Here is a 16,794-nt window from a genome sequence, read left to right on the forward strand (position 1 = left end):
CTACATTTATTTAAAATGCTAATTTTTTTGTCTTCTATTTTTATTTGCATCTAGTTCAGACTCTATTTTGTTCTATTATCTTTTCTTACTAATGGCAGGACTTTGTAATAGGTTTCCTAAGTAAATACAGTACATGATCTCAAAGCAAGCATCCTGCATATTTTGTTCTACAAAGTGATCAGAATAAATAGATTATAAAGGAATGTGTTGTTATAGGATCCAGTGACATCTGAGAATGTGACTGTGGACTTATCCAGGAAGAGTGGTGGCAGCTGAATCCTCCATGAAAGACGCTGCATGGGAATGTGACGCTGGAAATTTCTAGCCATCTGGTCTCTCTAGGTAAGGACAAATTTTCTGGGTAACAGTACATCAGAGTCTCCTCATCTTCAGAGCTGTCAAAGACATGAACTTTATGATTTTCCCCTAATAGGATGTTTTCCTTAATAGCTTCTACCTTTTATGTCTGTAATTCATTGTATTTGTAATTTACCTTTCTGAGTGATGGATGCCTCTTTTCTTGGGGGCAGGGGCTCCAGAATCTGCTTCTTCTGTTTTACTAAAGCCATAACATTATAATTTTCCCCTAGCAGGATGTTCATGTATAAAACAAGATGTAGGGACTAGAGCCCTAATAGAGTGGGTAGGGCATTTCTCTTGCACGTGGCCAACCTGAGTTTGAGTCCCAGCATCCCATATGATCCCCTGAGCCCTGTAGGAGTGATACCTGAGTGCAGAGCCAGGAGTAAGCCTTGAATACAGCTGGTGTGTGTCTCCCCAAAACACAAGAACAAAACAGATATAATCTTCATGTGGGACTATGAAGGAGACCCCTGAATCATAAGAGTGAGTTTTCAAGGTGGATTTACTCAGCCAATGAGAAAGGATGGGGTAGATAATCAAGAGGGTATTCCTTCTCCCATGACATTAATGGTTTTCTTTCTTCCTTAAAATTCATCAGGCCTCTTTTAACCTAAATCAGCCATCTCCCTAACACTTGTGGTTTATGACTATACTGTCATATTTTTATGGGTATAAAAGTTTAGTAACTACATCATCTTTGAATTATATGGTCATGTTACAGTGGGGTGGCAATCAGGAAAGAAATAATGGAAGATTTCACATTTTTCTTTTAGAGGGGAGTTTCTTATGTTAGAAATTTTTGTTTTGCATATAATTATATTTGTGGGGCAGATAAACTAATACTTTTGACGTTGAAAGACATAGAAAAAGGAACTTGCTTTCCTTTGAGGGAAGGAACTTACATGGTTGACAAACAGAAACTTTTCTAGTTATCCACGGAAAACTAGAAAAACCGCCATCCAGATTGCAAGCAGCAGCTAGCAAATTTTAATGCAAAATGGCCTTTGGGAGAATCCTGAGCTGAAAAAAAACCACTAAATTTTGTAAAAAAACAACAGCAAAATTTTTCAGACCCAGGTGCCTGGAAGTCTTTATTTCATTAGGATTCCTGAGTGTAGAGCCAGGAATAACCCCTGAGCATTGCCAGTGGTGGCCCAAAACCAAAATAAACAAACAAAAAGAAAGACTGTTATACTTAGAGTTGCAATTAATTAATTATAGCTAAAGATTGGGCTTCGGTAAAGGTTTTAGAAGAGAGCAAATACCTGGAAAAACAACAGCATTAGTAAAACTAATATTAATATTCGGAGGGGTCAATTTAAAGAAACAACAAATATGTTCTTTAAGGTCATTGAACTCTGGTACAAATCTGCATTGGATAGTTTGGAGAAAGAACTCCCGGTGTGAGCTTCCAGGTGTCCCCTCTGAGAAGAGCCCCAGGATAACGCTACAGAAGCCCTGTCTAAAAACATGTCTCAGTATAGACCATCAGGGAAGCTAACCTAACTCATGCTGTCTAGGGTTTTCATTGTAGGCCATGGAGTGTCTCATGGTGAGCTTCATTATTTGCTTTCTAGCTCCAAAAAGGTCAAACTGCTGCCAGGTTGGGGCCATAATGATAGTGCAGTGGGTAGGGTTCTTGCCTTGCATTCAGCTACCTGCACTCAATCTCTTGTATTCCATATGGTTCCCCGAACACTGGAGGAGGAATTCCTCAGTGCAGAGCCAGGAGTATGTCCTGAGCACTGCAGCATATGGCCCAACAACAACAGCAAAAACACAAAACTTGCTGCACTATGACCCAAAGAGGCCCAGGCACACAAAATAGGCATCAACACAGATCACAATGTTAACATAATCATCTGCTATAGCCCAAGATCCCTGGTATACAAAGATAGTTCTACCAGGCAAGATATTCCATAGCCTTATAGGTGATCTTTTAGGAACTCGTCAAGGGTCAGGCCTGAAGATGCTTGTAAAATGTAGTATTTGGGTGATCTAGGCCAACTGAGTCAACCATTTACTGCATATTCCATCATTCCCTGATGCTTGGCAAGACTCCTACCAAAATGCTCCTGCTGGGGCTGGAGTGATAGCACAGCGGGTAGGGCATTTGCCTTGCACACGGCCGACCTGGGTTCAATTCCCAGCATCCCATATGGTCCCCCGACAATTGCCGGGAGTAATTCCTGAGTGCATGAGCCAGGAGTAACCCTTGTGCATCGCTGGGTGTGACCCAGAAAGCAAAAAAATTGCTCCTACTAGTCTATTCACCTATATTTAGAAAAGAGCAAATATCTGGGAAAACAATAGCATTAGTACAACTAATCCTAATGCTTGGAGGGGCCAATTTAAAGAAAAAAACTAATATGTTCTATAAAACCATTGAACTCTGGAACAAATCTACATATTCATTTATCCTCTTGATCTGCTGCTGTTTGTGCCTTATGCTAAAATTGTAGAGAACTACTCCACATAGACATGAGTAGATAATGAGCAAAATCCAGGTTAACCTCAGGCTAGTCATTCTCCATCCATATTACATCCTTAAGAGACTTTATTTCCATTTCCCAGTGGTCATCAATAATCAGTAGTCTCACATGAGTTGTTGACATAAGGCAGCTGAATCTTCCCAACAGTGCCCATGTTCCACCATGTCACGTATCATAGCATGGTCAGAATTCATTTGAAATGAGTATGATTTGCAGAAGTATTTGCTAGGCCTTCTTAGTAGAATCAGAACTTGCCCATATACCAGATATAGCTCTAGACAGTCATCATTACAGTTTGCCTGAATTATAGTAATTCAGTTCTCTCTGGCTTCGAACTCAGGTTGGACAAAGCTAGCTATCCCAATTCATGGGCTTGTACTGGGACTGGTTTCCTTTGAATGCTGTCATATGACAGGGCCCACCTCCTTCCTGCCTTTAAGATGTATAATGGTGATCTCCAAGGACAGATTTTAATTTCTGCCACTGCAGTGCAGGGCAGATCTCATTCTACTCTTTTCTTGGGCATTGAAGTCTTAATACAGTGGGTCATATTACAGGGTTTTTCCTAAGACCCTCTATAGGTTTGGAGGTCCAGAAGACTCCCATAGGATGTTGCCCCTGGGACCTCCACAGCTGAGGGAAAGGTTCTTGTCCCATGGAGACTATTCCAGCATTCATCTGCATAAAAACAATAAGAAGGTCCTGTTGAGATAGAAGATAAGTTCTTTCCCTATTCTGGATCCAGCATTTGTTGAATCTCACCTACATCATGAAAGCCTCATCTTTCTCCCTATCTGTGCTTTTGCCTGAAGAGAGAATTTGCTAGTTCTACTTAATGTGATTTTTCCCTCTGAATGCTGCTCTTCATTAAAATCAATTGTAATTTTTCTCATGATACCAAGACTAGCACCTATTGTCTCTAAAGCCCTTTCTTTTTTTTGAAAATTTTTAAATTTAATTACTGTGAGATAGACCCTTACAAAGCTGTTCATGATTAGTTTTCAGTCATACAGTATTCCAACACCCATCCCTCCACCAGTGTACATTTTCCAGTACCAGTGTTCTCAGTTTACCTCTCATTACCCTCCACCCCTGCCCCACCTGCCTCTATGTCAGACACTTTTCTTCTCTCTCTCTCATTACAGGACTCAAATTCATTCATGATTTAATTTCAAGCTTATAATCTTCTACCAATTCCTTCACCAGTGTACACTCCCCCCATCAATGTCTCAAGTTGCCTTCTCTGCTCCCCAGGAGCATTTGTCATTTGTCATTCCTCTATGACAAACATTTCTTTCCTTTTCTTCGCTCCCACCTTTTACCAACTGTGATTTGTAGTACTGTTACTGATACAGTATCGTGCGTATAACTTTACCACCTAGCCATGGTCCAGAGCAACCACTTCTCTCTATTATTGTCATTGTTGTCCCTTACCATGTCCCATCACATACACCCCACACCCATTGTAAGTTTCCTACTAGGGACCAGTTCTGCTACTCTTCCTTTCTATTGTCTTTGGGCTGTAAAGCTCTTTTTTTTCTATCATGGACTAATACTGTTTACTTTATTGTGGACACTGTTGTTGGTTGTTTTCCTTATTGAGAACCAATGGTCAAATGCATTTAGGATATATTCTTTCTACCCCAAAATGCTGGCATTCCCAATGGTAGATGAGTGGTGGCACACCAAGATATAATTTTAGGAGTCATGTATGCAGTACTCAGGGGTCCCCTGGGATGCTGTCAGCAATAGTTTGCCTGGCTGTGCAGGTCAGACAGTTCAGCACTCAGCACAGTGATGTGGTGGTCCCAGTGGCACTCACTGGCAGTCCTCAGTGTGATACCCTGCAGTGCCTGGTGGTCCTGCTCTGCTAGGGATCATAGTCAGTCTCACGAATGGCGTGTGCTCCAAGCCTTTGTGCTATATGTGGCTCGTAACTCGGTGTCATTTAGTCTGAGTGCAGCAACCAGGTCTCGTCATCTCAGGGCAAGGGGCTCTTCTCTGGAGAACTAGACCCACCATACTATTCCTTCTGTTTTTATCAGTGATTCAGTGTGTTCCCTGTCCTGGTAAGTACCACTTTATCCACAAAATAAGGGACAACAAACACTGTATAAAACACTATGGTATGTCAGTCACACCACTGCTCTATTTTGTCCATTATACCTAAGGAAATTTCTAGGCATTCTTTCATCAAGGTTCATAGTCACACAGAAATCAGCCTTCTTAGAGGCTTTTAACTTTGTTTTTGGGCCACAAACAGCAGCAGTTCTCAGAGCTTACTCCTGGCTGTATGTGCAGGGATCACTCCTGGCAGTGCTAGGGGGGTACATATTTGGTACCAGCGATTGAACTGCAGTTGGCTACATGCAAAGCTAGGGCTTTAACCCCTCTACTATCCCTTCAACCCCCCATGAGAGTTTTTCACCACAAAGTCTAATGGTCTGTTACTGGGTAGTTCCCAGAAATTTCTTCCCAGAGGATCTACTTTGAGTAGATGTATCCTCAAAAACAAGCCAAAGGATGCTAGCACATAGAGTTCTATTTAGTCACCGACAATTGTCCATCCCATTCAGCATTGTATTGTATGATAGGAACATGTCCCAGAGTGGAACAAATTGTACACAGGGGTTAAGGCACGTGACCCTGCTTACATCCTAGGCCCCACATGCAGTTGTGTGCAGCACTGTGGGGTCTCACACACCAGGGTTTCACCCTAGAGGCCCCTGAGTGGGCAAGGGACCCCAGGAAATCCCTGACACCGTAGGTCTGGAGCATCGCCTCCTCCTCGGACCTCACATTGAACCACCAATCCAGTTAGCAGAGAATCACCAGGTGGTACCTCCAAGCTTCCTGAGCTTAGCATGAGGAGTAAAAAATATATCCAAATGGATCTGGAGAGATACTACAGCAGGTTGGACGCTTGCCTTGCATGTATCCAACCCTGTTTAGATTCCCAGCCTCCCATAGACCCCAGCCCCCCACCCCCGAGCACTGCCAGGAGTGGTTTCTGAGTGCAGAACCAGGAGTAATCCCTGAGTATTGCCTGGTGTGCCCCCAAAACAAGCAGACAAAAACTATCCAAGAATGATACCGTTCAGGCCTTATACTTCTATTTGACCCTATTAGGTTCCATAAACCCCATAAACAAGATGGAGTTGGAGACATGACTTAATGGGCATGGTCATGCTTTGCATGAAGAAGACCTGAGTTCACTCCAGCACTATGATCCTTTAGAAATCCCTAGGCACTGCTACATGTGTCCCTTGTATATGTACATATATATATATATTTATGTATATATACACATATATATATATATGTATTTGATCTGCTAATGGGCTGGAGTGATAGCACAGTGGGTAGGGCATTTGCCTTGCACGTGGCCGACCCAAGTTCGATTTCTCTGCCCCTCTCGGAAAGCCCAGCAAGCTACCAGGAGTATCTCGCCCACAAGGCAGAGCCTGGAAAGCTACCCATGGCGTATTTGATATGCTAAAAACAGTAACAACAAGTCTCACGATGGAGACATTACTGGTGCCCGCTCAAGCAAATCGATGAGCAACAGGATGACAGTGAAACAGTGATACAGTGACCTGCTAATAAAAGTTAGATTTTGTTTTTGGTAGCTTGATCGTCTGTGCTTTAAGGAAGTAAACACATATAAGCAAATATAAGCTATATTTTAATAAAATTTGCTAGCCTGTTACCAAATGCTGTTATAGGGCAGGAAGTTGACAGTATTTCCTGTTTTTTTTTTTGTGTAAACAATAGTCACTGTCACTGTCACTGTCATCCAGCTGCTCATCGATTTGCTCGAGCAGACACCAGTAAACGTCTCTATTGTGAAGACTTGTTACTGTTGTTTGCATATCGAATACACCACGGGTAGCTTGCCAGGCTCTGTCATGCAGGCGAGATACTCTCGGTAGCTTGCCGGGCTCTCCAAGAGGGGCAGAGAAATCGAACCCAGGTTGGCTGCGTGCAAGGCAAATGCCCTAGCCACTACACTATAGCTCTAGCCCTGTAAACAATAGTAGTGGTAAAAAATTATAGAGTCAATATATGTAAATGAAAGGATTCAGAGCAATAACAACAAAAGAAAAAATCTCTGCATAAGGCATGCTAACTATGTTTTCAACATTTTATTCTGGGGTGTTCAAGCATTCAGAGAGATAGACAATAGAAAGAAAAAGAAAAAATCTCTGTGCATAAGGCATGCTAACTATGTTTTCAACATTTTATTCTGGGGTGTTCAAGCATTCAGAGAGATAGACAATAGACAAAACTATTCAGTAAGACACAGTCTATGCTTGATCCAGACTGTCAGTAAACCACTGTCTATCCTCTATCCAGACAGTTACATGTTGCTAATATTGCTTTATCCCATCCATCCTTCTCTGTTTGTCAAGTTAATCCAGCTGACTTTTGGGTATAATTCAGATTTCAGTGCACCGCATAATTAACTCAGCGGCATATTATAAAACAGAGTATAAAATGTGCTTAAAATTTAAAGCAAAATTTATGTAACATTGAGGTGTACAAATTTCAGGGTCTTTTTTTTTGGTTTCTGTTTTGCCATGGTGGGGATTGAATCAGGGCCTTCAATAAGCAAGGCATGTGCTGTGAGACTGAGCCACACCCCAGACCCAGTTATCAAAGAGTTTTGACCAATGCAAGCTCCTGTGAGATCCCCCCAGGCATGACCCTCCCTCCAGAGAGTTCCTTCCTTGTTTCTTGCTACCATTCCCTGTAGACACAAGCACTGTCCCGACTTCTCTATATACTGATTCCTTTAACCTGCTCTACAACTACACATAGATAGAGTCAGGTCAGGTTGGCCTGTACCAGTCCAGGGACCCTGGCTGCTAAGTGTGTCCACTGTCAAATGCAGCCCAGGATTTCCGGCCCAGAGGCTGACCCAGTTCTGTTGACGATGGGAACACATTAGGTTCAAGGCATCCAGCGCAGTCACACTTTGTCTGCATGGGAATGCCTGGAGGAGGCAGGACCTGCCCTTGCTCACTGGGGAGGAAAGAGACTGAGAGGTTAGGTCACTTGCAGCGAGTATTCCTCAGAGGCAGGGTCTGAGGCATCCATGCAGCTCTGGGGCTGTCTCTCAGCAGGGCACCAATCCTCCCAGCAGGGTGTCATGCTCTTACCTGCAGCCCCCAGGTCTCAGGAGGGGGAGCACAGCTAATGGTTGACTGACATGGCCACCAGTTGCTCCATCTGCCGCTGAGGGGCCCTGTGCTTTGATTTCTGCCTGACTCGTGGTCATTTCAGCCCTTCTCCTTGACTCCAGGGTCTTTTCTGCCTCAGCCCTTCTCATTTCCTCCTTCGCTGGCTTGACAAGCACAGACTGAAGCCAACCCCTCCAGTGCAGCTCTGGAGGCTCCTCCACTTCCTGCAGTAGGTCCTCTGCTTCTACAGCCAAATATGTTTGTTCTAAATTCAATTGACTAGTGGAGCCAAAACAGGAAAGAAGAACATCTGTGGCAAAAAGTGCATGGCTGTAGAAGGTAGCAGAAAATTCACAAGAAAGTATTTCATGACTTCATGCTGACTAAAATGTGATGGGTTTGTTTCTAAGATTTGAACATACCCCAGAGAGGACATTGATGGAGGGATGTGTGACACCAGTGTCACACTGGTGCTGGGATTGATTTTGGGACATTACAAATAATAGCCCTCCAGGAGTAATTCCTGAGTGCATGTCCAGGAGTATCTGCTGAGCATTGCCAGGTGTGGCCCCAAAACAAAAGGGAAAATTTATCCCAGAGAAGTTTATACAAGGTAATATAAAATTTTATTTTTCTCTGTTAAAATAATGAAATTGTTGGTGCTATTGAGCTAGCTCAGGGGTCAGGATTGCTTGCCTTTCACTCAACCCAGGTTCAATCCCTGCGATGAATGGCCTGCAAGCATCCTTAGGACTTGCCCTGGAGGACCCAGCAAGGCTGTACCCTGACTAGCTCCTCGCCACTGGGCCTGAGCATTGAGCCATTCAGGCTGCTTGGCCAAGGGTTGTCAGAGTAGCTCTGGCCCCCTAGTACTTGAGAACTCCCACCCACAATAAAAATAAAATGACAGTTTTCCTGGTGACTGTTGCTCTGTTCTAATCAATGTTTCTCTTGGTATTTTTGAGTTTTCTGCCTAAACTGTGCCTTATTAGCATTTTCAGTTTTTAGTATTGATTGTATCGTGTACTTCAGGCTTGGGTGGTGGTGGAATGTTCAAAGTAAGGGTGGTGGGAAAGTGTTATGGTAGTTGGATTGGTATTGGAATATTGAATGTAATAAATTATTGTGAACAACTTTATAAAAATAAAATAAAATTGAGAGGGGGATGTGGGGTTTATTTGGCAGAAAATTGCATAGAATGGCCCCAGTCTCCCTGAGCACTGCATGGTTGGTCTCCCAGCAAGCATAGAGGTCTTTTTTGTGTTTGTTTATTTGGGGCCACATCTAGCAATGCTCAGGGGATATTCCTGCCTCTGCACTCAAAGATAACTCCTGGTGGCGGTTGGGGGACCATATTGGATACCGGAAATCAAACCCAGGTCGTCTGCGTGCAAGGCAGATGCCCTACCCACTGTACCCAGCAAATGTAGAAATTTGCTCTCACCCCAGCAAATGAAGAGATCTTGACTAGCTCATAAGTGAATCTTGATAATCTAGTATGTTCTAGATAAGTGGTTTTCAGCTTGAGATTTATATATCACTTCTATAGCAGTTATTAATATACAAATATGAAGACATTCCCTTTAGCTCCTACATGACATGATTGTCAACATGTTTATTCTCTTTCTGTTGGAAAACTTGCTAATTAAGGAGCAGGTGCCAGGGCGGTGGTTACACAGTTATCAGGGCAAGGGTTTCACACATGGAGAATTTCATAGGTCCTTACAACTAACTAACAGATCCTTTTCAGTTCTGGAGTTATCCAAGAAACCCAAAATATTCTTCCTTTATCATAAATTTTATATTGTGCTTATCATAGACATCCATCTAGAAAGACAAACAGAGCTAATGGACTACTAAAATTAAAAGTTGCTCAATTGATGTAAGGTCTCAATCTCCCACAGCTTAAAGTTATTTTTTATTGGGGATGATGGAATATGGACCACACCTGGGGATGTCCAAGGCTCCTCCTCCTGGTCTGTGCTACTCCTGGCTCTCTTACTCCTGCTAGTGCCGGGGTTCAAACTGGGGCCAGCTGCATGCATGGCAAGTGCCTTGACCCATGTAATGTTTTGGGGGTTCGGTACCTAAAGTTTATCCTTTGATCTTTGGCCTGTTCCCATATCAAGAAAGTGAATAGGGCCAGCATGTATGAGACCCCTAGTTAGATCTGCACTATGATAAGGCCCCAGGGCATCACTGAGTATAGCCTTATTGCCTCTGATCGCCACTGGATCTGAAACCCGGATGAACAATCACGCACAGCCATCCTAACTGGCAGCAGGTCCCTTTGTCATTTTGATTACATTTCCCTGATAATAAGTAATGATGAACACTTTTTCATATACCAACTGGCTGCCTATATGTCTTTTGGCAAGAGACTGTTTGTCTTTTCTCCATATTTTCTGATGGGGTTCTGGCCTACCATATGTGTGATTGCTAATAATAGACTTATTTTTCTTGAAAGCCTCTAGTGTCCCCTAAATTTTTAAAGCTGTCTCAGATTTAAGGGCATCTTTTCTGTTAACCCTCAGAGGCACTGAAGCTTGTCTCCCTAGACCTATTTCAAACAGAATCTTGTATAACCCCTATACTTTTCAAAAAGGACATTACCTCTGATTTAAGTTGCTCAGGCTCTCCAGTAGCTGACAGTTCTAACATAGCATGTTGCAACTCCAAGCTTAGGCAGAATTATAGCTCCAGATGGAGGCTATGTTCTCATTGGGTTCTCAGGACAGTGGAATGAAAGACTAGGATGCTGAGAATAAACCTACAAAATTTGCTACATCAAGTGTTTTTGAGACAGCTGGTAGTTCTCAGGGGCTCCAGACCCAGCAGGCACTTGGTGCTCCGTTGAACCCAGGCCTCCATAAGGCCTCCTGTGGTGCAGAGCATGTGCTCCAGCCCATTGAAATATCTGTTTGGCCAGAAAGTCTCTGATGTTTTAAGCATCATGAATACATTTAGACAATCCAGCAAATTTGTGGGTTTGCCACTGTCGTCGTTACCCTGGCTCGATGATTAGCAGAGTATGCCCCAGACCCAATGTCAATGAATCTTTTCAACAGCGTCTCTCTCTCAACTTCAAACCTTGCATTTAATTATTTCTTAGTCAAACTTGAATGACTATAATAATAGGCTTTCTTTTTGTTTCCTTGGGTCTACAACAATGTTCAGGGACCTCCGGTACTGGAGTTCAGCCAGGGGCTCCTGCATGCAAGGCCTGTGCTCCAGCCCTTTGAGCTCTCTCCCTTGTCCCTTTGAACATGTTGTTTCCTTGCTAAGTTCCTAGTCTCAGAAACAGCTGGACACCTGCCTCCCTAACCACACTCTCAAACCTGCCACGGGACCAGAACAGGAAGGGCCGCTCGTCCATGAAAACTTCCAGATCAGACTCCCTTCCTGTTGATTCTGACTCTGTCTCAGACAGTGTTGAAGGACAGACTTGGTCTCTTACAGCACAGAGAGGACTGTTGTTCCCAGTCCCCTACTGTTCACCCCCTGCTTGATCTTGACCAAACTTCATTAAGGCTTCTCTCTTCCTCCAGGCTCCTCCTCGCACTGTGCGCCTGAGCCAGCACACAAAAGACTGGAACAAGCCCTCAAGCCCTCTGCTAGTTTAGCTTTGCTGGGGAATTGACTGGCCACCACAGGACAATTTCCTGTCAGAGCCCACTCATTGTTTCCCCTTGCTTGCTTTACTTCCCCTTCAAAGAATCTGCTGATCTCTGTTTGCCTCTGACCCTAGAAAAGAAAAAGTGTTTGGCTGTTTGATTCTGAGACTTGAAGACTTTATGGGCACAGCATTCCCACTACCCGCACCCCATTGTGAGAGCCACTTTCCCTCCTTTGCAATGGTCCTTTAAGGACAAGATTCACCTTGCTAAACTTTGACTTGTTTTTCTTTGCAACCAACATGTAGCAAGTTCTGTTTATAAGGGCCCAGGTATGTCCGTCAGGTCTAACAAGAGTGTCCCTGAGTGGATGAAACCACTGGGAGTGCTGGAAGGACTGAGGGAGGTAGTAGCCTTGGGTCAATTGGGGGCTGCTTTCTACTTTGTTTATTAGTTTCCTTTGGTTTTGCTTTAAAAAGGTAGATTTCCAAGCACTGAGTAATTGGTTTTTTTTTTTCTGAAGAGGTGGTAAATTAAATAAATTTAGAGACCTCTTTTTTCTTTATTTTATTTTTCTTTATTATTTTAATTGAATCATGGTGAGATACACAGTTACAAAGTTTTTCATGACTGGGGGAAACTTCTTTTCTAACAAGGTAATCCAGGATAATGTTGGGCTTTTTTAGAGGAATGTTATTATCTAAATCCATTATTTTATACTGAAATATAGAGTCCTTGGGTAATTGATTTATTTCTGTGGATAATTCCTTGGACCAGTGACCTGAATTGCACTGAAATTCTATGTGATGTCCTACACTTGTGCTCTTCCAACAGCCCCCACATTTGTGACCCCAAGATAACCACTGTTTACCATAGCAATGTTTGTAGCAGGGAAATGTTTGGAAAATCTACTGTCGCCTTCTAGAGTTCTGCTATAGCATAATTGGTGAGGGATCTCCCTTGGGGCTCTTCTCCTGAGTGAAAATCAACTGGCACTTGGATGCAAACAATACTACAGGGATGACTGTTCAGCGTCAAATGAGGAAAGCATTAACAACTTTGTCTTCCTTACAGGCCTAACTGGCTCCCTCTGCTGCCTGACTTCTTCCTGTTCTTGTGAAAGTAAGTATTCTTTAGTGCAACTTCAGGTGGGATTAACTGGATAGACTATTCTAGTCAAATAAACCTGCATATTCAACACCTGGGTTGTTACAGGAGAGGCCTAGGCTCATCTGAATATGTGAGAGATATGGAGGAGCTTGGCTGAGGAGAGAGGTTTATATTCTCTACAGTAATATCAGGTAGATATTTCATTTTTCTATGGGTGTGCATTAGTGTCAAATTCCCTACTAATTTGCAAACAGTTAAAAGCATTGATGTGTTTCCATGGATGTGATTAAACATTGACTGCTGTCAGCAGATCTGAAATGAGTTATGAATTTAGTCACAGATCTAAATTATGGGATCCTGAGCTACGTTCCCTGCACATAGAGGATCCTCATTGGCTCTACACAGTTTCTGAAATATACATGAATCTCAGTAGATATGTTAGCCTTTTCTGTTCCTGTTGATGATGACCCTGCAGTGCTCCCATCGGAGACTGCTTTCTTCGCTGGTTCTATTCTGGGCAAGATTTTCTAGGGCAGCTTCAGAGGTAGCCTTGGGAGAATGGGGTGTTGATATACCAAGAAAGTTTTTCCCAGATTAACTTTGCTTCGACCTTTTGATCGGTATTTCTGCCTCCTTAATACAGGGTTGGGTTGTTTTTAAAGAATGACCCAGAAAAATAGCATTAGGTGGATGATATTTATCCATTCTTATAGCCATGTAGTGTTCCAATGTTTTTATATATCACAGTTTCTTTATACAATTGTCTATTCTCGGGCATTGGGATATATCACAGTTTCTTTATACAATTGTCTATTCTCGGGCATTGGGATATAGCTATGTTTTGGCAAATGTGAACAGTGCCGGAGTGAACAGTGAGCACATATGCCTTTTCAGTGCTTTGGGACCCATGATATAGATGCCAAAGAGTGAGTTTCTTGGTCATATGGAAGCTCGATTTCTAAGTGTTTTGAGCAGTGTTCATATTGTCTTCCAAAAGATTGAACCAGTGGACATTACCACCAGCAGTGTTTGAGAGTTCCTTTTTCTCCCATCCACAGCAACACTGCTTTTTTATGTTCTTTGCGATGTGAGCCAGTCTCATACTTTGAAGTAATATCTTATTTTAAATTATGTTTCCCATGGCTGGAGCGATAGCACAGTGGGTAGGGTGTTTGCCTTGCATGCGGCCAACCCAGGTTCAATTCCCAGCATCCCATATGGTCCCCCATGCGCTGCCAGAAGTAATTCCTGAGTGCATGAACCAGGAGTAACCCCTGTACATCACCGGATGTGGCCCAAAAAGCAAAAAAGAAAAATTACGTTTCTCTGATGTTAAATTATTATGAATTTTTCTCCATATACTTATATTTTAGATGTGCCATGGCACTGGTAAGATGACTCACATAGTAACTCAGGAGATGGGGTAGAGGATTAAGTTCATGCTTTTGCTTGTAGTAGCCCTGGGTTCTATTGTTCTATCCTTGACACCTCTTGTTCCCCCATCACCAGTTGGAGGGACCTATGAGAACCAGTTAGGGAATGGTTCCTAAGCACTGCTCTGTGTTGCCCCAAAACCAGGAGAAAAAACTTAAACTGCAGAAAAAGGACAAACAAAATATGATGAATACATTACTATCTGGACGGAAGAGGGTCTAGGGAACACTCTGCTTTCTTAAAAAGAATAAATTTCTTTTATTGAATCACCATGAGGTATACCATAACAAACCTATTCATGATTGGGTTTCAGTCATACAATGTTCTAACACCCATCCCTCCACCAGTGTACATTTCCCACAACCAATGTCCCCATTTTTCCTTTCGCCATCCCCTAACCCCAGCCTGCCTCTATGGCAGGTGATTTTCTGCTTTCATTCTCTCTTCCCTTTAGGGCATTATGGTTTGTAATACAGGTACTGAGAAGTTACCATGTTTGTTCCTTTACCTACTTTCAGCATGTACTTCTTATCCAGAGTGATCACATAACTATCATTATCCTAGTGGTCGCTTCTCTATCCCACCCTTCCCCCAACCACCACAGCACTTGAGGCAGACTTCCAACTATGGACCTATGGACCGATAAATTGTTGTATCTTATCATGGAGACATTAAGTCCTTATATGAGAGATTACTAAAATATTGCAGATTAAGTTGTCTGTGTTTTGTTAATGGAGGTTGGTTGACATCTCCAATTTGGTGTGCCATTACTGGTTTATCAATATTGCAGAGTTTGAGATGTCAGGAAGTTCAGAATTTTTTTTCAGAAAGGTACAGCTGGAGTTATTTTTTAACTGTGTGGCATCTTTGGGGTATTAATGTGACTGATTTGACTTCCCGAAGTATAGGGAATAGGGGGAGGTAGCCCATCCCAACTCTGAGAAAGCTGGAGATTTTAGTCACAAATCCTACATATTTAAATTTTCAGCAGGTTAATTTCTCTGTGAGGCTCATCCGAAGATGATAGAATTCAGTGGGGGACATGGTGGCAATTTTGGATTCTGGGAGCAAGTGGCTACCGCAGGCTCTGTTTGGACAGGCATTAGGCTAACACACCCCCATCCAGATGTCTCAGCCATGCGCAGGAGTCTGAAAAAAAAGGTTTCCGAAGTTTGTTGATCTTTTTTGGGATTTATTTATGAGTCTCTAGAGCAAGGCCAGTAGATGAACTTGCATGGCGGCATCAGAGGTGGTTCGTGGGAATGATTTCCAGGGCTTCAGAAGTACAGCATAGCCCACTTTTCTAAGGCTTTCTCCTGACTGTGCTCAGATCACTCTTGGTGGTTCTTTGAGGACAACAAATTGTTGGAGATCAAACTGTAGTCTACAACTACAAACTGTAATTATGCAAGGCAAGCATCTTAACCCCTACACTAAATCTGCAGTCCAGACAAATGGATTTTGTTATTAATTTCAATAATTATATTAAATGGAAATAATATTTAATACCAAATTTTTTGAATTAAAAATAAAATCTAATATAAATATTTTCTTTGGGTGGGAGGACTGGGGAGGTAGTACAGTGGTAGGATGCTTGCCGTGCATGCAGCCAACACATGTTCCTTGAAGCCCGCTGGGAATGATCCCTGAATCAAGAGCCAGGAGTAAGCCCTGACACCACCTGGTATGGCTCCCAAACAGACAAAAAAATTATTATTACTACTCATATTATTATTCATATTATTATTCATATCAATTATTCATATCATAATAGAGAGTAAATGCCATCTACAAAAAAATGATGCTTACCAAATGACATAGTTATAGAAAGACAACTTTGAGAGAAACAACTATAAATATACTATAAATGGCTTAAATTATTAGAAATGGTGAATAATCAAAGATATATAAAGAAAACAACACAGGGACATTAAGGCGAGTTTCACAAAAGAGAAGTAGTTGATAATGCTAGTGTTTCTGTTTCAGCCTGTTCTGTACTCCAAAATTTGGGCTCTGTTTCTATGTGTGTGCCACCCACTTTTCAAGCTTGGTAAGCTCAGTTAGTAGACCAGTTTTCAGGTTCTGTTGCCTTTGGCCATGTATTAGTCCCCTATTCTGTCTCTTTATTTCCCATATATGGAGAGATCATTCTGTGTCTGTCCCTCTCCTTCTGACAGACTTCACTCAGCTGCCGCTTTCAAGGTTCATCACACAGCAGAAAATTATATGATTTTGTGTTAAAGCCAAATAATATTTCGTTGCGTTTATATAACACAGTTTCTTTATTGAGTCACCTGTTATTGGACTCTCAGGTTGTGTCCATGATTTGGCTCTTGTGAATAGTACTGCATGAACATAGAAGCTCAAATGCCTTTTCAGAGTAGTGTTTTTGTCCCTTGCAGTAGATGTCAAAAACTGGAATTACTAAATCATATGGAAGCTTAATTTTTTACAAGTGTCCATATTGTTTTCCCAAAAGGTTGGACTAGTCAACATTCTCAAAAGCAGTGGATTCATTTCTCCCACATCCATGTCAACACTGATTATGTCCTTTGTGGTGTGTACCAGTCTCATAGTGTAGGTGATATGTTGCTGATG

The 16,794-nt window shown here is 42.3% G+C and overlaps 1 protein-coding gene across 6 annotated transcripts in view; it reads left to right on the forward strand.

The window, feature by feature from the left end:
* LOC101556179 (ubiquitin carboxyl-terminal hydrolase 10-like) overlaps positions 1–16,794 on the forward strand; it is a 157,036-nt gene that overhangs the window by 122,622 nt on the left and 17,620 nt on the right. For all 6 annotated transcript variants that reach the window (XM_055120218.1, XM_055120222.1, XM_012933713.2 and 3 more), the window contains 2 exons: positions 217–342; positions 12,727–12,774. The gene's annotated coding sequence lies outside the window, so the exon portion shown is untranslated. The remainder of the gene's footprint in view (positions 1–216; positions 343–12,726; positions 12,775–16,794) is intronic.

Source organism: Sorex araneus, chromosome X (genome assembly GCF_027595985.1).
Source record: "Sorex araneus isolate mSorAra2 chromosome X, mSorAra2.pri, whole genome shotgun sequence".
Lineage (NCBI taxonomy): Eukaryota > Metazoa > Chordata > Mammalia > Eulipotyphla > Soricidae > Sorex > Sorex araneus.